Here is a 13658-nt window from a genome sequence, read left to right as displayed (position 1 = left end):
CTGCCTTTGCCTCTCAGCATTGGTGTGGTTTCAGTGTCCTAAAAAAGCAGGTAACACCAACCAATGTTGGCATTCACAAGGCAGCCAGTAAAAAGGTGATTCCTGAATCAGTGTTCTGGGGTGTGAGTCAAACATTCCTCTTCATCCATTTATCCAATGTTTTTCTAAATTTTTGGAAAGGTACAAAAAAATGTATTTTTTTTTTTCTTTTCTTGGTAGCTGAGAGAAATAAGGGTTGAGTCAGCTGCACCACAATACAGAATTCTTCTTTACAACAGGTTAGAGGCTTCCCAGAGAAAACAGCTCCTTTCCGCTCTGCAGACTTCGGTTCTTCATGTGTTTTAGATTTGCAGATAAACTAGTCAAAACTAATCAAAAGCAAAACAGAGCACGACCAATATAAAATCCCCCAACAGATTTTTTAAAGGTCACTGACTCAACTATATTTAGTTTTAATATTTTTTTAATTTCAGAGTGTGGGAAATAAGCAGGGGTTATTTCCGCCAGCAAACCAAGGTTTTCTTAGCATGTTTTTTTGACTTCAGATTTAGCTAAAGTCAAATATTATGACCTGTAGTAGTCTGAGAACAAAAGTCTTGTTTATACTCAAATTGCTATTCACTGTCACTTTACTTGTTAAGGGAAAAAATAAAGCCTGTTTCAGTGAGCCACAGGTAAATTAAATTTGAGTCAATTTTATGATTAAGGTTTTGGAGAGAAGCTGCCTGTAGCAGCTTATATATGCTTATATTTATGGAAAGTCTACTCTTAACAGAAATAAGTCAAAGTTGTTTCAGTGATATGCTTTCCTTTTGAAAAATTTCACTTTTATCAAAGTGAGTAATATAGAGAAGCCTATAAAATGGATTAATTTAGATCATTATTTGTGGAAAGTAGATGTATTCTTTCACATTACGTTTCTCTGTGAGTTATCACCCATTTGTCTTTCCAAGCACATGCTTTCCCTCCCATTATTTACTTTTAATTTTGAAGGGAGAAAATAATGAGATGAAGGGTTTTGGTTTATTATTTAATTTGAAATGCTTTGACAGTAATGAAATAAAATACTTTATGCATCCTTTAGAAGCCAGACACTTGCTATTGAGAGGGAAATAATTCCCACCCAGTCCCGTTCCACCCCAGAAAAGAAGAGAAAAGAGAACAGGTGCAGTTAATGGGCCAGACTAAAGTATCATGGGTGATTTTCAAAGCCGCGGATGAATTTAGCTGCACCTCTTCCGAGGAAAATAAAGGAGTGTTGTTTACTTGGGTTTTCTGCAGTTTGAAATTATCCTCTCCAATGTAGTCTTTGGGGGAAAGTCCACTTGAAATAATTGTAGACATTTGGAATTGACATGTCAACACCACCTCATATGACAGGGACGAATGCCATTCATTCATACACGGATTTTCCATAGACAACCAGAACACCAGAGACTATTGCCAAGCATTGCCAGTGAAAAGCAGGAATAGCTTTGCCTTATGATTCCACTCTTTATTTGTTACTTTTTCAAAATCGTCTCTCTGAGTGGGGAACAAGGTCTGGGCATTTGTCTCTTGCTGACAACTTTATGTCTTCTCTTCCTTTGGTTTCAGCAAAACCTTTCCTCCTACCTACACTCCCTGTTGCATTTGTTTATCTAAAATTGTCCTGGAAAATTATGAGTTTATGAAAATGTAATGTGTCTTGATTCTATGAAATTAATGAATTATTAATTAAGAAGTCTTTCAATCCCACGTACCCCTACTCCAAATATATACATGCACTGAGACACATATGTTGAATTTATTAAAAAACAACTTTCAAGAACTTTGGAATTATACAAAAATTAGACAAAACAGTACATTTAATACACCATCTGCTTTATTAATGGGTAACTTGCTCATCTCTGGGCCAACATCACACGTTGTGCTGATCCAAACACACACCTAATTAATTTAAATGGATTTTATCTGTGATCTTATGTTAAAACCCTAGTTCTTTGCAAGGTCTACCTTTTTGTAAAGTCACTGTGGAAACACAGTGAGAACTGTTTAATGAAGTGCTAATGGCTTATCCTAATTTCCATAAGGGAGCTTTTTTCCTTCATGCATTCCAACTTTTGTTGACCATCATCTTCTTTAATGTTCAGTGCTGAAAAATTGTTTTGGCAAAGTGGCTGAGTAGTCAAAAATGCAAATTATCATTCTTGGACTGTTTTTTTCTAATTTTTATTTTTCATGAAATACCTTTTTATGTTTTCTTTGTTACATTGACCCACTACAGGTAAATTCAAAGCAAGAACCACGTTATTTCTTTTGTTCCAATGACTCACTTCAGTTAGGAACAAACTCTGTTGTGTTAGTTGTTCCTTCTAAGATAATATACACTGCATTCCAACATAATAATAGCTTTTAATTCAAAATCATAGGAAAAAAAAGGATGATTGAAAATAACCCAGAGGTAATGGAGTGAGTGACTGTAGAATCATCCTCAGATCTCAATTCATCTGTCTGCTTTTCTACAGATTGGGGATTTTTTTTTAATTTTTGGTATTTTTTTTTTAAGACAGTTTTTAATGCTTGAACAAATCTCTTTTTCTTCCCTTCGGTAATGTGGTTAACTGTCTGGAATGTGAGCCACTGGAAATTCTTCCCCACAGAAGAATCTCCATTAAGCTTTCAAACAGAGTTACTTCATCCCCACAGCTGCATGGATAGAAGGCTTTCTAGTGCCTAAATACTTACTGTATATGTCATCCTTGATTTTTTTTTTTTTTTTATTTTTTTTTTTTCCAGCCAGAGCTTTGGGAGCAGGTGCTAGCATTTTGCTTCCTTTCTGCTTCCTCTGTGGAGAACAGGCTGGAAAGAGCCAACTAATTAGAAAATTCTACAGGGAAATTAATTCTGCAAACAGCTGAGGAATGGCATTTCAGTATAATGCTCACTTTGTCTGTCAGTGGAACGCTGGTTGGCTTCACAAGTGGCAGCTCTCCCAGATGTTAAACATGTTGTGATGAGACCAGAACTACATCAGATGTTGCCCATTTACTAAAAGTCGTGGTGCTCTGGAAGAGTAAATACATTAAAACCAACCTCTGGGACGTGCTGTGTTGTGTCACAAGGCAGCAGCATGAGTTTTTTTACACATTCTTGAAGTGCAGCAATGAACCAAATCGTTTTTAGTGAGCTTAGTTCCGAATGTTGCCTTTGCTTTCATGGAAGGCTGGGGGCACGGAGTGGGAGGGTGTGAGAAGCCTCACTAAACCACTCTATGTGAAAGCCTGGGTTGTCAGAGCATGCTGTACACTTTGAAAATTACGTGCATCTCTGTGACATGTGTGAGCAAACACCCCTCACTTACCCAGCTGGCTGCTCACGTGCACGTGAGGAGAGTCGGATCTACATCCGCAGGCTTCCCTCTTCGGAGGCACCGGCGACAGAAAAATGCAGGCACAGGGCCCTCGGAAGGAGCCTGTTCTGAGATGTTCATGGAAACAGCACTTAGTGAGGATGATGACAGACTTCCCATCTCTCAGAGATCTCACAAGTATCTGGTTTGGTCACCTTAGTATTTCTTACCTGTGGACTAAATCCCAGCCACTTGCATTACCTTATGTGATGTGTCTGGTTCTCAGCTCTCTTCTTGTGACAGACCTCTGTGACCCTCAAGCCCAGTGCTCCTCCAGGCCACATTCCTCATCTGTTCCTTCCACAGCCCCCAGATTTCCCTCCATCTAACCCTCAGGAACAGGATTCTCAAGCACATTGCTCCCAGTGGCACTCCTTGCTTCTGAGCTGCCAGGACATGGCCTTTGGCTCTATTTTGACATTCAGCTATGCACAAGTGGCCCTCATGCTCCAGATGTCTGGGAATTTGCCCCAGATTTGAAGAGTGACTTGTGAGTTCCCATAATACTGAACTCCTTTCTTATCTTTTTGGTCTCAACTTGATGTTGAAGCTTGGAGTGCTCTGAACACCTCTTTGTGGTGGTTCATTTTTCAGGTGTCTTTACTCTGCCTCAGTGGCTCTTGTGTTCTTGAGCTCTCTTTTATACTCTATCTCTGTCATAAATATCTAAATGCTTTTCCTCCCTCCGTCTCCTAAGAACTAATTTATCTTATAAAAGACAGGACATTCATGCAATTCCCATGGAGATAGGTTGTTTTTCTGCAGCTGAAGACTTTCCAAAGCATTTTTCTTTGTCTTATATTTGACTGACTGTAGCAGGACTCAATTTTTTCTTTTTTCTTTTTTTTTTTTTTAATTTCCATTGTCCTGTACTTCAAAAATGCAGTATAATAATCATTCTACATTCTGTCTCTATCAAAAAATCTCATCACTCCTTATTTTCTGTTCTCTCCAGCACAATTACAGCGCTTAATATGTTGCCCAGTGTTGAGTTCAAGGACTGTTTTTGATGGTAAAATATCCATATCCTATTACCAGTCCAGTGTTAACATGTAGATGTTGTTTGAGAATTATTTGTTTATAAACTTTATTTGAATAGAACCTTGACATTTTGGCCATGTTCATGTTGATGTGTGATTGTCTTCCAGCATGAAGCACTAACTAAAGGGCTTTGACTTTGAAAGAATCATTTTCACAGATTAAGATCATGCTTGCTAAAGAAATAATAGCATTCCATCTTTGTCTTTAATAAAAATCAAGCCAGTTTCTATATTTTCTAAATTTACTTCACCTGTTAGCAATTACAGTTTTCCTAATGAGATTTAATTGCTTAAGAAACCATTGAAATTAAATCCCAGTTAAATATTAACGTCTTCCCCTTATCTAATTCATAATTTGAAAACATTCTTTGCATGTTTTAGTTGCATAGATGCATACATTAAAGAACTGGAAGGACTAAAAAGCATCTGTCTCCAAAAGAGAGGTGCATGGACTTTTGGATGTGAGCAGCTGAAATCTAAAGTCTCTTTGCTCTAGAGGGGTCCTAATGTCACACACAGAAGATTTATTCTGCAGTCACATTTTCTGAATTAATTGACTTTTTAATTTTGAGGTCCTAAATGCATCACTGCCTGGCGGTTTTCCAAAGTGCATTGTGATATAATGATGTCTGCATTATGGAAGTTTGTCAAGTGATCTGTGCTTAATACTGGGACCTGTTTGCACTTAAAACAAGAACCAAATGAAATTATTAAATATTATTATCACATATTCTTCCCAGAATTACATTTTTTATTAGGGTGTGCTTAATAATTGCAGGAACATTGGCAGCTGAAATTTCTAAAGTGATTGTCAAATAGGAAATAAAATGGAAAATGGGAAATAAAATGTGCTATTTATTGCAGGTCAAGAGAGATTGCCTTTAGATTCTAGTAAAGGATAGATAAATGTAGATAGTGATTAGATTAAAATTCTTAGGGATTTAATTTTCTGTTTATTGTCATCCAGATGTTCAAAATAATGACCCAGCTGGTGTGGAAATTTCATTTTTTCCAACTTATGATAATGAGTTGAATCATAAAAAAAAAGAAAAAAATAAAAAGAAAATCATAAACCATCTCCATATTGCATCCATGGCAATTCACTAGGATGATTTGCACTAAATGGATTTTCACATGGAATGGATTTCTTTTCCAAAGTTCAATGAGAATCAAGACTACATCCGTACATGTTTAGGAGCCAAAAATTGTAAGTAAGGGAGAAAACACATCTGTGTGTGTAAGTTCTTGAATAATTGTTTGTTTAACGATGTAGCTGATGTTATGAGTGCTCCTGGAGAGTACAGCAGAGCTGGAGCAGCATGGATAAAGATGTTTTCCTTCAGAGAAACATGAAATGCTTTTTTTTTTGTCCTTGTGTCAAGAGTGTTGCATTTCCATTTTGGCTTCAAGAGGTCTCCCCTTTTAAAAATTGAAATTCACTTTCAAAAAAGTAATGCTGGTTTAAGAAATTAAAACTTTTATTTATTCACTTATTTCCACTTCAAAGCAAAGTAGTTTGCTCACCCGTTTTGGGAACAAAGCTACTCACTGAAGCTGATCAGAGTTTGCAAAGGGATTTAGTAAGTCCAAGGTTTCATTTTTCAGTCAATTTAGTATTCATCAAGAAATTTCATTAATCTCCAGCTATAATGCTTTGGTTTGCAAGTTAATTTTTTTTTTTTATATGTGTTTACCACCCATATCGCAAGAGTTAATAAATAAACCATAATTGATTTATGGCTTGTTTTGCTTGGACAAGTTTATGAATAGAAATGTTGTATAGGATTTAATTAAATTCTTTCTTTCCTCCAAGGATGCCACTATCTGAAGCAAATTGAGAATTTTGTTCAGAAATTGTGCTCACACTTTGTAGTATTATGGATACTCTTGAGATAAACTGACATCTGGGGTAGATATTCAAAAGAATGTTTTCCAAAGTTCAGAATGGAAACTTTTAAACTTTCATGCTGCCCTTAAGTTTTAATATATGCCTGGCTTAATATTGCATTTTGGTATTTACATAAATTCTCTATTTTGCATAACAGATGCATCTCAGCAAATTGTAGACCCTTTCTTGATACATTTTGGCAGCAGCTGCGGGTAACATCCCTTGTTGAACTCCTAGATTGTTCACCGAGGTCAGCATTCATCAAGCATTTTGTCTACTACACTCTAAAGATTTCCCCCTGTCTGCTCTGGAAATGCAAGTGTTATTATTTTCTCTGAAATCCCACCAATTTGTTATTTGTAGGCATGGCATGGAGAGGAAGGAGGGATAAGGAGACAGTGGGGGTGAGTGAATATTTTATTGTAGTGACACTCTGGTGTTATTCCAGCCAGTCAGTTTTACCCTTACCCTTCTGACTGCTGCGCTGTCTGTGGCAGAAGCTCAGAAATTGAAGGCTACATCTTTTCTGCTGCTGGTTAATGTGATGTAGCTCAGATGAGAAAATAGGTAGATATTTACACCAACTTTATTCTCTGGCCAATTAATCTGACAGTTTAAAGCTGTCTCTCCCAGAGGCCAGATGTGTGTGGGGTGGGCCTGTGTCCATCCTATTTATCATCAATATCCAGAAATACAAGAACCTAACTGTGCTGAGGATTCATCTAAGGATGTTATTTAAACACCTGTGTTTCATGGCCAGAAAACCACTCTGTTAAACTCATCTGAGGGCCTGCTGCCTCCCTAAGAGGGGTGTATTGGGGTGGCTAAGAGTACCAGGTCATGTCCCTCATGGCTGAAAGAAAAAAAGTAATGGAATATGAATAAAAACCCAGAGATTTCCAGGAAAGACCTTATTTTTTTTGTCAATAAATATTTTTTTATACACACAGATACATTAGGCCAGTACTGACTGCTTCTGGAATCCCACCCTTAACACCAGCCTTCTTAAGTGCCAACCTTCTTAAGTGCCTTCTTTCCAATGCTGGAAAAAATCCCTGAAATTTCTGCCCCTCAGCCCCAAAACAGAATACAAGAGGCTAGTTTGTGGATTTTTATTTGATTGTTTGGGGATTGTTTTTTTTGGTAGGCCATCTAGAAAAAAAATATCAAGTGGAAATTAGATGAAAACAAAATTATTTTTGACACATTTGGCATACAGTAGTGTTTTTAAGTAGTCTGCTCATGAGCCCTGTTGTGTAAGCAGGCACTTTCTCAGTTTGAGTAAGAGGATTTCTTGCCAGAAGGCAGAAAGAAAAGATCACCAGCTGCGGATTCATCCTTTCCACTCGTATTTTCTTTGCCTGTGATTCTAAAAGTGTTTGGTGGAAGTGGCAATGTTGTTGTACTTTTACAACTAAAGCACAGGAGATTAAAGTGAAGATATGAAAACACAAATGCTTGAAAAGTTACATTCCTGGAAAAGAGAGACACAGAGGACCTGGCAGAGAAAGCTGATGCTCAGGAGTACACTAAGAACCTTCAGAGGGTTGGTATTTATGGAAAACTAAGCAGTTTTTAGGAGTCCAAATTACACACTAAGCAATGGCCCCAAACTTTTATTACATTCTAGGAAAAGTGCAGGAAAAAGAACATAAGAAATCTCAGAGTTATCTATACTAAATATTAGACTGAATATTATATCCTGTCTTTAATGCTGTGGAAAAAAACCCCAAATAGTCTGAATTACTATTATTTTTAAAAATTAGAAACACAATCTGGGAAGAAGTTTTTATACTGGGCTGCTTTTTATCTGGGTTGTTTCTGAGGAATTAAAAAGAGCTGAAAATCTCATATTTTGCATTGCATAATCAATGCTTCAATGACTGCCCAAATACTCATCGTTCTGTTCTATTCATAAGATTATGCCATACACGATCAGGTGGCATTTGTCCAGAAGCTGACATATCCTTTCATTGCTAAAAACCTTGGTTTGGAACAGAATAGAGTCAAGTACAGGAAGGAAATTATTATGGAAACTGTAAGAATCTGAGACCTCAGCTATCTTCAGGCACAAAACATTTCCTCCTGTTATCGGCAGGTATGTAATTACTGATCAGAGAAAAATGCCAAGAAATATTTCAAGAAGGTATTTGGCTTCTGGAAGCTAATTCTGCCATCAGAGAGCTTGTCAAACATAAGCAAAGCATCACCCTGGCATATTTTTTCTTACATGAAGAAAAGTAAAAGGAGTAAATATTTAGACCTTGGGCTTTTACTGCCTGTTTCAAGGGACCCTATTGAATGTCTTTGCACCCTCAAAAGATCCTTTATTAAAAGAAAGATAAGCTCCAAAGAACACAAGCTAATTTTTTTATTTCACTTAATGGATAAGATTGTGATGGATACACATGAGTACATTATCAGAGTCTAGGAATTTTAAGATCAGAAAAATTCAAGCTATTCACAAGTTAAAATAATTTTCAAGTGCATCATCTGAAAGGCAATTCGAAGTACAGATGTGATGCTGATGCACACAATTTTCCAAGTTATTTGAAGAAATTTAAGTGTGGCACTGATTGTGTTTAATCTTTGCACAATAAAAGTGTTTCTTTCAGCTGGAAATTATGAAGTTAAACATAAAACATTTGCATATCCAAAACACATTCTAGACTTTAAGCCACTTCAAATACAGCCATTTTCAAATAAAACTTTGAGTTTTGTCCTATATAACAAGTCGTTTCTGTTCTCTTAAAATAATATATTGTACACAAAAATATCAAAATAACAACAGTATTCTTTTGCTAGAGTGACAGAACAAACATGCAGAAGTAAACAAGTAGAATATTTACTGCACAGAAAGAAGAAAATGTGTTTGGTGTGGATAATAGTTATTTAACTTTCTTTTCAGTGGAAACCACCTCTTTCCTGAACTGAGCTGGTTGTTATTTGTACCTGCATCCTCATAACTTAAAATGACCTTAAAGAATGTTAAGTGAAAGCCAATTTTAATTAACTACAATGTCATCAGTTGGTATTTGAGGAGGTCAGCTCAATATGGAAGTAGTGCAGGGCTAAATCTGCAGAGAGCACATTTCTGGCTAGCACCACCCCTCACTTAGAGGCATCCAGCCAGCTAGCAGGGATTTTTGCTGCAAGCAAAAATCTCTTCCTTAATGAATGGAGGGGAAGAGCTAAATCAGATTAGAGTCACTGGAGAGCAGCAGGCTGAAGTCTTCCAGGGAAAACCAGCAAGATGTCAGCTGTATTCCTGAGAGTGAAGCATTTAACTCTAGGTTTCTCTGCTGTGAATTAAACATCTCTAAACTGGCTAAAGGAAATCTCAGGCATTCTCAGCAGAATTCAAAGCATTCACCTGAGTGTGGACCTGAGAATGTTGGTACCTGAGAAACTGCCAGGATTTCTGTGGCAACCCAGTAAATCAGTGCCATAAGTATTCAAACACAGCCACATACATATAGAGACAGAATATCCACCCAGAGACCTACAAATATATTTCTTCATGCATACCATGAAGTAAACTGTCTCAGTATATAGGGCAAAACATCAAATATTTCTGCCATTTCAGGACTTATTTTTGTAAGTAGATCTTCACTTTACCCAGTTTAAAATTTTTAAGACAGTGATGGTGGAACCATGACTTTTCAGCCCTACTGACAAAACCTGGAAGTGACTGAGAAGTTCATGCAGATCCGTGTTTCCCGAGGGCACAGACTGCTCAGTAAATCTGCTTGGGCTTCTCACTTATGCATTGAACTTAAAAAGTCAAAACAAAACAAGAAGTCCAACCCCTAAAAACAAGTAACAGTCCTGCTCAGAGGATGCTTGAGGGAGTTATTCTAACTTGTTCTTTCTCCCACTTACCTTCTATGGGAGGAAATATTTATGGAGGAAACAAACTGAAAAAGATCACAAAGATCCTGCCACTGAGATTTCCTGGTGTTATTCTATGGAGGAAGAAGCAAAAATTCTTTACTCAAATTCCTTTCTCCATGTAAACAGGGGGAAAAAATACTGTCTTTTGTCAACATTTTGTTTTGCTCACTTGTTGTTATCTTCAAAACTGTTTAATAAACATACAATTTTTTAATCAAAAATTGAACTGGTGTGTTCAATAACAGAAATGATCCTTTGGGTATGCATTTGTAACATGCTGAAATGTATTGTTTGCTAAGTGACCTTAACTATAATTCAGAGAGTATTTGTGTGCTTTGGAAGATCATTTGGCAATGTCTGTGAAAGGAAGTAATTTAGTTTTTTGGCTGCATTAAGGATGAAATTAATTTAAGGTGAATTTGAACTTCTGGAGAAGTGATATGAAAAGAACCCAACAGCTGAAGTTCTTGGCTTTGGAAGAGGTAATTAGCCAATATGGAAGAGCCTTAATGAACATGCAGTCGGATGTCCATTGGTGGGTCTAGAGGGGCAATTTGAGAAGGTGTTCACCCTGCTGAATGCTTGTAGCCCATTTCAGTGACAAAATAGATTAATTTGAATTAATACTTTAAATTATTCAGGGTCAGACTTAATTTGAGTCCCTCTTGTTGCTCCACAGCAATAAAAACATAGAGATGTTGCAACCCAAGTACCCAAGTGAAGACAAAGCTCCATCTGAGGATGCCTTGGGTTCCAGAAGGTTCAGGTTCACAGCATGAGCTTGGAGACTGGCTGTTGAGAAAATACTGGCTGGTAAGTCTTTGCTAAGTGAAGGTACAGTTCACAGGCATTTGAGTAATTTTCAGAGCAGTGATGAATCTGTGCAGTTTTATTTTCACCTCCACAGGACATTGGATGTTGCTAAGCCGTTGAATGCATGTAATGTGATACTCTATGATAAAAATGATGCATTAGTGAGCTGAGTGACAAAAACAGTTTGTCTGAAAAAGATCCTTAAGGATGGGCCAAGATCGTTTTCATTTATTTTAATGATATCCAAATGGTGTTCTAACTAAAGATGTTACTAATTACAATGAGCAATAAAACTCTAGAAATAGTTAAATTTACTGGCAGGCTTTATTCTGCTGCAGTGTTCTGTTTGACATAGTTCCATAACCTATTCCCTTCAGTAAAATGTAAATTACTTTGTTTTTATTTTTCAAAATTTCTTCAATGTCTTAGCTGTGAGGAGAGACAGAGCATGGAAATTGTCAGGGATATATCACGTTTTGCATTCACATGCTCATGGTTTTCCTTAGGGTGACTGAAAGGTCAGAGAAGATGCTTCAGGAAGACTTTCAAGCAACAGTAAATATGGAAGCTGTTCCAGAGGGTGGGACTGGTCTTCTGTTTATCTGGTACTAGAGGCACTTTTTTGGGCATGTGATTTGTAAGCGTTATAAAATGATGGACTCATAATGGCCTTATCCATCTCCTACCAAGAAACAAGCAGCACTAATAAACTTAATCCTCAACACAGTCCTAACAGTATTTCCAAGGGCTGTTTCAGCAAATATAAACACATTAAAGAATAGCCAGAAACCCAATCTTCTCAGCAATCACAGATTTCTCAGTTGTGTGTTGAAGGCATAGCAACCCAAATTACCCTTGAAATTACTCTATTTATTTCAAGTCATACCCTTTCCAAGCTGTATTTTTAGACAACTTCATACTAGTAGTACAAGAGTTTGTTCCAGACAAGGACTTAACTTGGGTTTATGTTAACATATAATTTGTAAAAGTCTGTAATAAACATCCTTCACTGAGACTGGCAGAAACTGTAGGAAGGAAAACACCACCACTAACTTTGGCTACTTGCTTTGATTCAGACTTCATTGTGCGATGTTTGTTTTGAGAGCTCCAAAACTGCACAGAAGTGATGAATCGTTGTGTCACTAAGACCAGAATTTCCAAAACAGCCTTGTCTTTTTAGATTTTGACTTCCAGTATAAATATTCACCAGAGGCCTGGTGTTGGATCGGAAAGTGTGCTAGCAGGCTTTCATTCAGATAGAAAGAAATACGCAATGCATGATTCAGGACCTTAAGCCTGAGCTGGCATCCTGTAATGCACTCACTGAAGCTGATAAAATTTTAGGGTGAAGAGGAAGTGCCAGCTGAAGTTTTACAAATCAACACTCAGTGAATATTTATGTAAATAAACAGGAAAAGCAAAGTGCCAGTATGCACATGCTGCTGGTCACTCTGAAACTGCTACTCTTCCCAGGCCAGTGGTTATATCCTTTAGAATAACAGGACCATCATTATTTTTCCAGTGCTGAGAGAGTTTCCCCTCTGTTAGTCACACAGAGTAAAAGCAGGCCTGAAATCTCAGTTCAGCTCTGTTTGGAAACTAGTCTTATTCATAAAGATGGAAGGAAACCACCAGGAACCTATTTCTCTGCAGAGGCCTTCAGTTTTCCCATGGCCACTCTTTTCTCCACACTGACCAGCTTCTCTGCATTGGGTAAAGTTTTGGACTCCTTCAAAATACCAGTTTATCACTGATACAATTCAGGATGCATCAATGACTTTGAAAGGATGTTCTAGTAACTGCTGTGATATTGCACTCTGTGTGAGTTCTGTTTTATTATTTTAATCATGCAGTTGTTCTGATCAAAATTGCTTGAAACATTGTTTGAGACACTGAGCAAGCTCATAATGGGAAAATCCTTTTCTCTGAAGTGACAGCACTTTAAATAATTTAAAGATATTCTTCCTGCTCTACCAAAAGGAAGTTTAATCTATTACATTATCTGTCCAGGCAGCTGCTGTTCAAAGGTGTGGACTATCTTGAATTAAGAGGGGAAAAAAAGCTGTTTGAATAAATAAAATAAATATTTCCATATAATAAATGGTGGCAATTTAATAATTAGTGAGAAGCCTTGTGTTTATAGATTTTTCATAACATGGCATATGAATAAGGAAAACAGAAGGTCATTTATTCAGCATATAAAAGCCAATTTTAGAGGAATAACAGATGGTGAGAGCCAGAGCCAGAAGAGAGTGAATATTTTTTAAAAGCTGTGTGATCATGTAATTGAATGGATTAAATATGAGAATTCACAAAAATTCAGGTGAGTTAAGTTCTGTTCTCATTGACAGTGGATAAACAAAGACATTTCTGCTTCCCTACATGTACACACATTTATTAATGTTGGAATTAACAGCATCATCACAACCATGCATTCAACAAGCCTCAAACTTCAGCATGACTTAAAATGATCAGTTCCACATAACAAAGTGTTTATGTGGGGAAACCAAACAGCAGAAATCATTCCAAATAGCTCAAAAATTATGAGTATTACCTTGTTATGATTTGTTTCATGAGCATGACCAAACCAGTACAACAGAAGAATGACAGAATGTCAGGAAGAAGAGTGGGA

The 13658-nt window shown here is 37.0% G+C and overlaps 1 long non-coding RNA gene across 1 annotated transcript in view; it reads left to right on the top strand.

The window, feature by feature from the left end:
* The window catches only part of LOC111929058 (uncharacterized), a 33781-nt gene that overhangs the window by 1949 nt on the left and 18174 nt on the right, over window positions 1–13658 (top strand). The window contains exon 2 of the long non-coding RNA XR_015287321.1: window positions 10893–11026. This is a non-coding gene — a long non-coding RNA (uncharacterized LOC111929058). The remainder of the gene's footprint in view (window positions 1–10892; window positions 11027–13658) is intronic.

The sequence above is a fragment of the Cyanistes caeruleus genome, chromosome 5 (genome assembly GCF_971803275.1).
Source record: "Cyanistes caeruleus chromosome 5, bCyaCae1.hap1.1, whole genome shotgun sequence".
NCBI classification, from domain to species: Eukaryota; Metazoa; Chordata; class Aves; order Passeriformes; family Paridae; genus Cyanistes; species Cyanistes caeruleus.
Note: the sequence above shows the minus strand (reverse complement) of the source record. Positions and strands in the feature narration are given on the sequence as shown.